At 48.3% G+C, this 9,451-nt stretch overlaps 1 non-coding gene across 1 annotated transcript; it reads left to right on the forward strand.

Moving 5' to 3' along the window:
• Window positions 1-8,975: 8,975 nt before the first annotated feature.
• Window positions 8,976-9,112, forward strand: LOC119932641. The gene has a single exon (XR_005452385.1). It is a non-coding gene; the product is annotated as a small nucleolar RNA SNORA7 (small nucleolar RNA).
• The last annotated feature ends 339 nt before the right edge of the window (window positions 9,113-9,451 follow it).

Genomic DNA, 9,451 nt, shown 5'->3' on the forward strand with positions numbered 1-9,451 from the left:
TTGGAAACAGTCCCTGTCTCACATAGGCTCACAATCTCAATTCTCATTTTACGGATGAGGTAACTGAGGCCCAGAGAAGTGAAGGGACTTGCCCAAGGTCACACAGCTGGCAATTGGCAGAGCCGGGATTTGAACCCCTGACCTTGGACTCCAAAGCCCGGGCTCTTTCCATTGAGCCAGGCTGTTTCTCTGTGACGATGTGAAGATGTTCATCTTAATGTGAAGATGGCAATGTAGCCCAGTGGAAAGAGTGTGGAACTGGGAGTCTGAGAAGCTGGGTTCTAGTTCTAGCTCTTCTGTGTGACCTTGGACATGTCACTTAACCTCTCTTGGCTTCAGCTTTCTTTACATTGTAAGCTCATTGTGCGCAGGGAACGTGTACTCTCCCAAACACTCAGTACAGTGCTCTGCAAACAGTAAGTGCTCAATAAATATGAATGAGTGACTGACTCATCTATAAAATGGAAATAAGATACCTGTCCTCCTTCCCTCTTAGATTGTGAGCCCTGGGAGATAAAGTCTGCATCGGAACTGATTATCTAGACTGTGAGCCCACTGTTGGGTAGGGACCGTCTTTATATGTTGCCAACTTGTACATCCCAAGCGCTTAGTACAGTGCTCTTCACACAGTAAGCACTCAACAAATACGATTGAATGAATGAATGAATGAATCATGCATCTAAGTGCTTAATACATACCGTGGTTATTGTTTGTTATTGATAATTTTGGTGGTATTTGTGAAGCACCTACTATGTGCCAGGCATTGTGGGGAGGACTGGGGAAGATCAGGGTCATGAGATAAGACCCAGTCACCCTTGCCACATGAGGTTCAGAATAATAGTGGAGGGGAAATAGGTATTTTTTTTATGGTGCTTCTTAACTGTTTTAAGCATGGGGGTAAATATAAGGTAATCAGGTTGGACACAGTCTACATCCCACAAGGGACTCATAGTCAATCCCCATTTTACAGATGAGATCTCTGAGGCCCAGAGAAGTGAAGTGACTTGCCCAAGATCACACAGCAGACAAATGACAGAGCTGGGATTCGAACCCAGGTCCTCGAACCCAGGTATTGAACTCCCGTCGCTCCAGATTTCCCATGAAGCAAAGTTCTCTCATTTCTCTCTCTCCCAGCCTCTCCCTCCCTCCCTCCCTCTGGCCCTCGCTCTCCCCGGCTGCCAGGGATGGAATCCCAGCCTTCCCAACGGGTGTGACCCCTTTTCCGGCAACTTCCATCCAGGTTGGGTTTGAACTGGCAGCTACTGGATCGGGCTGAAGACGGGCCTGGTGCGAACATCCGTGTGCCTTCACCCCAGGCGACGGATTCCGACAATGAACAAATATAAAGCAGCGTTCGAGCCAAAGACCATCTGGCTAGGAGACAGCCGCGTTACCCGGCCCAAACGGTGGAACAATTGCTTGGGCATTAGCGTGCATTTTGTTAGACTGAAAAGCCAAATTCAACAAGCAGAAGCCATTCCCTGCTCTGGCGGGACTTGTTTACCTTGGCATGCCTAGCAGCTTTGGTTTGAATGGCGTTAACAAGAGGGGATGAGGCCTGAAACCTGGTAAAAAGGAGACTCGTACCTCAGGGGTGAAAACACGTTCTCTCAGAAACACTAGAGGGAATGAAGAGAACCGTCGCTATCGACAAGTAGGAGGCAAAAATCCAGAGAGGCGTGAAAGATGTTATTTTCTCTTCCAGGAGAGAGAAAGGAGGCAGGAGAGTTTGAGCGGAATACATGATTCATGATTCCCTTGCCCCACAGACTTCCCAGAAGCCTCCGTGAAGAAGACCCAGGTGGAAAATGGAATAGTGAATTGCACTAAGATCCAGCAAAACCATTTCTTGATTTGTATATCGGACCTGGTCGTTAGCACTGATCTGAGAGACATCCCCGCTTTCAGATATTGATTTACTCTCTTCCCTCCTGGGTATGGATTTTTCTCTCCCCACCCTGTCCGTCTCCTGTTCGTAAAGAGAAAACAAACTGAACTGGGAGCCGAGTCAGTCCATCAGTGGTATTTACTGATCGCTCATTTTGTGCAGAGGATGGTGATGATGGTATTTGTTAAGCGCTTACTAGGTACAAAGCACTGTTCTAAGCACTGGGGAGGTTACAAGGTGATCAGGTTGTCCCACGGGGGGCTCACAGTTTTAATCCCCGTTTTACAGATGAGGGAACTGAGGCCCAGAGAAGTGAAGTGACTTGCCCCAAGTCACACAGCTGACAGTTGGAAGTTGGCGGAGGCTGGCATTTGAACCAGTGACCTCTGGCAGGATTTGAACTCATGACCTCTGTCTCCAAAGCCCGGGCTCTTTCCACTGAGCCACGCTGCTTCTCCACTGTACTGTACTGAGTGCTGGGGAGAGCAGGATGGTATTTTTTATGGTATTCATTCAGGGCTTAGTAGGTGCCAGGCACTGTATTAAGCACTGGGGTAGACACGCGCTCATCTGGTTGGACACAATCCTTGTCCCACAGGGCTCTCACCATCTTAACCTCCATTTTACAGATGAGGTAACTGAGGCACAGAGAAGTCATGTGACTTGCCCAAGGTCATACAGCGGACAAGTGGCAGAGCCAGTATTAGCTGCTTTGAGACCGACGGGAAATTATACTGGGCTAAGTGTTTGTCGAGGGGGTGGGTGTGAGAGGCAAGGCCTCTGACCTCTTTACCTCTGCCTTATGACATCATCTCTCATTGCCTTGTAATAATAATAATAATAATAATAATGGCATTTATTTAGCGCTTACTATGTGCAAAGCACTGGTCTAAGCCCTGGGGAGGTTACAAGGTGATCAGGTTGTCCCACGGGGGGCTCACAGTCTTAATCCCCATTTTACAGATGAGGTAACTGAGGCCAGAGAGGTGAAGTGACTTGCCCAAAGTCACATAGCTGACACTTGGCAGAGCCGGGATTTGAACCCATGACTTCTGACTCCAAAGCCCGGGCTCTTTCCACTGAGCCACGCTGTCTTCTTATCCCAGGACATTGCCAGCACCCACCAACGAATCGGCAGACTCGGAATGTAGTTGTCCAAAGGGGTCGAAGTGGATAGGTGTTGTATTTGACTCTCCCAAGCACTTAGTACAGTTCTTTGCACACAGTGAGCGCTCAATAAATACAATTGAATGAATGAACGCAGACAAAAGCCCCCTTCCCTGGAGTTATTTGAGGAGGGCCGAGAAGTGTTGGGCGCAGTGGCTGGGTGGGGTGGGGGTCCCATTAGGTCCCGCAACTCCCCCAAAGCACGGATCCCCGCGATGAGCCCATTCAGAGAAGATGCCGGAAAATGCGTCACCACAGACATGTCAGAGGTTAAATCTCTGGCCGAGGTTCAAACTCCATTATGTGGAGAGTGATGATCATCTCACCTGAAGCTAAGAGGCTTTAATTTATTCAGTCTTACTTACTGAGCTCTTCCCATTTGCAGAGCACTGTACTAAACGCTTGGGAGAGCATAGTATAACAATAAACGGGCACATTCCCTACTCACAACGAGCTTACTTTCCCTACTCTGTGATCCTATGTGAGACAGGGGACAAGAGGCTATGTGGGACAAGAGGCTTTCACTTATTCAGTCTTACTTACTGAGCGCTTCCCATTTGCAGAGCACTGTACTAAACGCTTGGGAGAGCATAGTATAACAATAAACGAGCGCATTCCCTGCTCACAACGAGCTTACTTTCCCTAATCTGTGATCCTATGTGAGACAGGGGACAAGAGGCTATGTGGGACAAGAGGCTTTCATTTATTCAGTCTTACTTACTGAGCACTTCCCATTTGCAGAGCACTGTACTAAACGCTTGGGAGAGCATAGTATAACAATAAATGGGCACATTCCCTGCTCCCAATGAGCTTACTTTCCCTAATATGTGATCCTATGCATCCCAACTGGTTATCTTGTATCTACCCCAGTGCTTAGTACAGTGCTTGACACAAAGTAAGCGCTTAAGGAATACCATTATTATTATTATTATCCATATTATCATTCCCATTTCCTGGTCCTGGAGGTGCGGAGCTCTTTGAGAGGCAGGAGTTGTGGGGTGATGGGGGTCGGGGGGGTCGTTGGAGGACACCACATCTCCGGGGAGACTGACAGCATGGACAGAGTGGCGGGATCTCACCGTGCTGGGAGCGAGTTGGAATTTCCTGTTTTGATTGCGAATTCCCGTCCTCTGGGGGCCAGCGCTGCATGCTGCCTCTGTTTGACTCCAATTAAACAGGACAACCCGCCTACTGTTCTCTCCCTCTCTCTTTCTCTCTCTGTTTTTCGGGAAGCTGATGAAATCCTCCAGATGCTGCACTTCAGAGGCTCCCTCTCCCCCTGATTTTGCCAAGGAGCCCAGGGCAACGTGCTGATAGTTTTTGGGCAACCGAGCCGATACGTCAGGCCCCGCTGCGATCAGCCACTTGCTCCCTGGCTGGAGAACTCTGTACCCTCCTCGTGTTTGGATGAGACACCATGGTGGTAGTCATGGCAGTTTGGAGAGTGCCATCTTTTTTTTTTTATCCTAGTCATGGTATTTGTTAAGCTCTAGTCTTGTCTTACGCTACCAAGTCGTCTCCGACCCACAGCGACAACACGGACACATCTCACCTTGTCATGGTATTTGTTAGGCTCTAGTCTTGTCTTACGCTACAAAGTCGTCTCCGACCCATAGCAACAGCACGGACACATCACACCCAGAACGTCCCACCTCCATCTGCAATCGTTTCGGTAGTGTATCCATATGGTTTTCTTGGTAAAAATACGTTAGAGGTTCACCACTGCCTTTTTCCGCGCAGTAAACTCAAGTCTCTCGACTCCCTCCCGTGCCGTTACTGCCCAGCACAGGTGAGTTTTGACTTGTAGCCAATGGCCTTCCACTCGCTAGCCACTGCCCAAGTTAGGAAGGGAATGGGTAGGCCTCTGCTTGACTCTCTGTCCAAAGCCCGTGCTCTTTCCACTGAGGCACGCTGCTTCTCTACCATCTTTAGGGGATGGGGCTAGGGAAAGGCCACTGGTGTGGCAGCTTTTCCCCTTCTCTCAGCAAAGTACCCAAAAGGCAACCTACCCCAGAGGCCACATACCCAGATCCTCAATGCTAGCTGGTTTATTTTCTGATGATGATGGTGGTATTTGTTAAGCGCTTACTGTGTGCCAAGTGCCGTTCTAAGCGTGGGGGTAGATACAAGGAAATCAGGTTGTCAATCAATCAATCAATTGTATTTATTGAGCGCTTACTGTGTGCAGAGCACTGTACTAAAGTTGTCCCACGTGGGGCTCACAGTTTTAATCCCCATTTTACAGATGAGGTAACTGAGGCACAGAAAGTTAAATGACTTGCCCAAAGTCACATGGCAGACAAGTGGCAGAGCTGGGATTAGAACTCACGACCTCAGACTCCCAAGCCCGGGCTCTTTTTTTTAATGGCATTTTTATTAAGCGCTTACTCTGTGCAAAGCACTGTTCTAAGCACTGGGGAGGTTACAAGGTGATCAGATTGTCCTACGGGGGGCTCACAGTCTTCGTCCCCATTTTACAGATGAGGGAACTGAGGCACAGAGAAGTTAAGTGACTTGCCCAGTCACTTGTTAAGTGACTTGAACCCATGACCTCTGACTCCAAAGCCCGGGCTCTTTCCACTAAGCCACGCTCCCGCAGGTCCCCAGATCAGAGGGTGTGCTTTCCTTCTTTCTCCCAAATTGTAGCATTTTCAGCATAATGAATTTTCTGGGGCCCACTGGACCACATCCTGTTTATTTCACTTTGGAGTTCAAAGCCCTGGGTGAAGTTCCTTTCTCTCAAAGGAGCTGAGGGCTAAATCATCACCTCCAGTCATGATTATTCCTCCAGGAAAGTGTTGTTGGGGTGTGTGTGACTGTTTGTAAATCTAGAGAAGATATTTGTTTATGCGCATCTGTGGTTTGACCTGATATTCTTTGAGGTTCCCTTGCCCGTGGTGTGGCTTCTGTGTATATCTGTGGTTGTGGAATTGGGGGCTCCTGCCTTCCGTAGGGATGAACTGATCTCCTTACCCCCCTTTTTCCCTCCAGGGAACATTAAATTGGAATTCCTGATTTGCATATGTCTTCACTCATGTGCATCTCTACTTTCATTCATTCAATCGTATTTATTGAGTGCTTACTGTGTGCAGAGCACTGTACTAAGCACTTGGGAAGTCCAAGTTGGCAACATATAGAGACGGTACCTACCCAACAGCGGGAGCCCACCGCTGGGTAGGGACTGTCTCAATATGTTACCAACTTTTACTTCCCAAGCGATTAGTACAGTGCTCTGCACACAGTAAGCGCTCAATAAATACGATTGATGATGATGATGATGATGATGATTCTCCCTCCCACTCCCCTCTTGCCCTCAATAGAAAGCAGAAGCCAGTGGTCTGCTTGGGAGGAGGTCAAGCAGAGAAGAGGAGTGTTCTGGCCTCCTGACTAAGAATGAAGACCCCAGAAATCAGCCGTGAACAATCAGCAATGTGGCTCAGTGGAAAAGAGCCTGGGCTTGGGAATCAGAGGGCGTGAATTCTAATCCCGCCTCCGCCACTTCAATCGTATTTATTGAGCGCTTACTGTGTGCAGAGCACTGTACTAAGTGCTTGGGAAGTACAAGTTGGCAACATAAACCATACAGGTTGGCCACTCGTCTGCTGTGTGACCGTGAGCAAGCCACTTAACTTCTCTGGGGACTGTCTCTAGATGTTGCCGACTTGTACTTCCCAAGTGCTTAGTATAGTGCTCTGCACACAGTAAGCGCTCAATAAATATGATTGAATGAATGAATGAATTAATGGGCCTCAGTTACCTCACTTGTAAAATGGGGATTGATACTGTGAGCCCCACGTGGGACAGGGACATAGTAAGCACTCAATAAATATGGTTGAATGAATGAATGAATGTATCTACCCTAGTGCTTAGAACAGTGCATGGCACATAGTACGTGCTCAACAAATGCCATAATTATCATTCATTCATTCATTCAATCATTTATTGAACACTTACTTTGTGCAGAGCACTGTACTAAGCGCTTGGGAAGTACAATCAATCAATCGTATTTATTGAGCACTTACTGTGTGCACAGCACTGTACTAAGCGCTTGGGAAGTACAAGTCGGCAACATATAGAGACGGCCCCTACCCAAAAACGGGCTCACAGTCTAGAAGGGGGAGACAGACAATGAAACGAAACATGTAGACAGGTGTCAAAATCGTTGGAACAAATAGAATTAAAGCTATATGCACATCATTAACAAAATAAATAGAATAGTAAGTATGTCCAAGTAAAATAAATAGAATAATAAATCTGTACAAATATATCTACAGGTGCTGTGGGGAGGGGAAGGAAGTAGGGCGGGGGGATGGGGAGGAGGAGAGGAAAAAGGGGATTCAGTGTGGGAAGGCCTCCTGGAGGAGGTGAGCTCTCAGTAGGGCTTTGGAGGGAGGAAGAGAGCTAGCTTGGCGGATGTGTGGAGGGAGGGTATCAGTGTGGGAAGGCCTCCTGGAGGAGGTGAGCTCTCAGTAGGGCTTTGGAGGGAGGAAGAGAGCTAGCTTGGCGGATGTGTGGAGGGAGGGTATTCCGGGCCAGGGGAAGGATGTGGGTTGGGGTTTGACGGTGGGATGGGCGAGAACGAGGCCCAGTGAGGAGGTGAGCGGCGGCAGAGGAGTGGAAGGTGCCGGCTGAGCTGGAGAAGGAGAGAAGGGAGGTGAGGTGGGAGGGGGCGAGGGGATGGACAGCCTTGAAGCCGAATCGAGCGACTGAAGAGGTCTCTATAGGGTATGGAGAGGCTGGTCACCCCAAGCAAATGGGACTATCTTAAATGAACCCCCTGACATCTGGTGGCTGCTGCCTGGCTGAGATCAATAAATCAATCGATGGCATTTATTGAGCGCTTACTCCATGCCGAGCGCTGTACTACGCCCTTGGAAGAGTCCAGTACAACAGAATTACCAGACACGGTCACTTCCCAGAATGAGTTTATGGTCTAGAGAGGGAGACAGATATTAATATGAGTAAATAAATCATTTATAATATATAATTCAAAGATACATACACAAGTGCTGAGGGATTGGAGGTGGGGCGAGTATCAAACGTCCAAAGGTCGCAGATCCAAATGCGTAGGCAAAGCAAAGGGGAGAGCGAGCCAGGGAAAATTGGGCTTAATCCGGGAAGGTGATCCTTGAGACAGGCAATGCAGCTGGCTGGCTTAGTGGCGTCCGGTGGGAATTTTCTGCCATTGCACATCCAGATAAGTGCCGTGTGGCTTGGTGTCTGGACCACCACCTACCCCTCCTTTCAATCATTCATTCAGTCCTATTTATTGAATGCTTACTGGGTGCAGAACACTGCACTAAGCACTTGGGAGCGTATGCTACAACGGCAAAGTTCCTGCCCACAACGAGCTTACAGTGTAGAGGGAGAGACAGATGTTAATAGAAATAAATGTTACAGATATTACATAAGTGTTGAGAGGCTGAGAGGGAGGATGAATTAAGGGAGTAAGCCAGGATGATGCAGAGGGGAGTAATAATAATAATAATAATAATAATGGCTTTATTAAGCGCTTACTATGTGCAAGGCACTGATCTAAGCACTGGGGAGGTTACAAGGTGATCAGGTTGTCCCACGGCGGGCTCACAGTCTTAATCCCCATTTTACGGATGAGGTAACTGAGGTCCAGAGAAGTTAAGTGACTTGCCCAAAGTCACACAGCTGACAACTGGCGGAGCCGGGATTGGAACCCATGACCTCTGACTCCAAAGGCCGGGCTCTTTTCCACTGAGCCACGCTGCTTCTGTCAGTAGGATGTGTTTGTTTAATGTTGTGCTCTCCCAAGCGCTTAGTACAGTGCCTTGCACACAGTAAGCACTCAATAAATGTGATTGAATGAATGAATGAAAGGAGGAGACTGCGGCCGCTGCCCATTTTTCCTGGGAATGCTGGGCAAAAAAGGAGTGGTGATGTTAGGGATCCACTCTCGGGGTCGCATCTGGAGAATATCTAGTACTCTACCAGCCTCGGCTACGGGAGGGAGAGTCAAGCAGAGGTATTCCCATTCCATTCCTAGCTTGGGCAGTGGCTAGCGAGTGGAAGGCAATCTGCTCACCCTTGGTGACTTCCTTTTCTTCTCCTCCTCCAGCTTCTCTAGACTGTAAGCTCATGGGCAGGGAATGAGTCTGTTTATTGTTAGAGTGTACTCTCCCAAGTGCTTAGTACAGTGCTCTGCACACAGTGAGCATTTAATAAATACGATTGACTGACTGACTCTTCTTTGCATGATCTACTGAGAGCTCACCTCCTCCAGGAGGCCTTCCCAGACTGAGCCCCTTCCTTCCTCTCCCCCTCGCCCCCCTCTCCATCCCCCCATCTTACCTCCTTCCCTTCCCCACAGCACCTGTATATATGTATATATGTTTGTACATATCTATTACTCTATTTATTTATTTA

This window comes from Tachyglossus aculeatus, chromosome 9, assembly GCF_015852505.1.
Source record: "Tachyglossus aculeatus isolate mTacAcu1 chromosome 9, mTacAcu1.pri, whole genome shotgun sequence".
Taxonomy (NCBI): domain Eukaryota; kingdom Metazoa; phylum Chordata; class Mammalia; order Monotremata; family Tachyglossidae; genus Tachyglossus; species Tachyglossus aculeatus.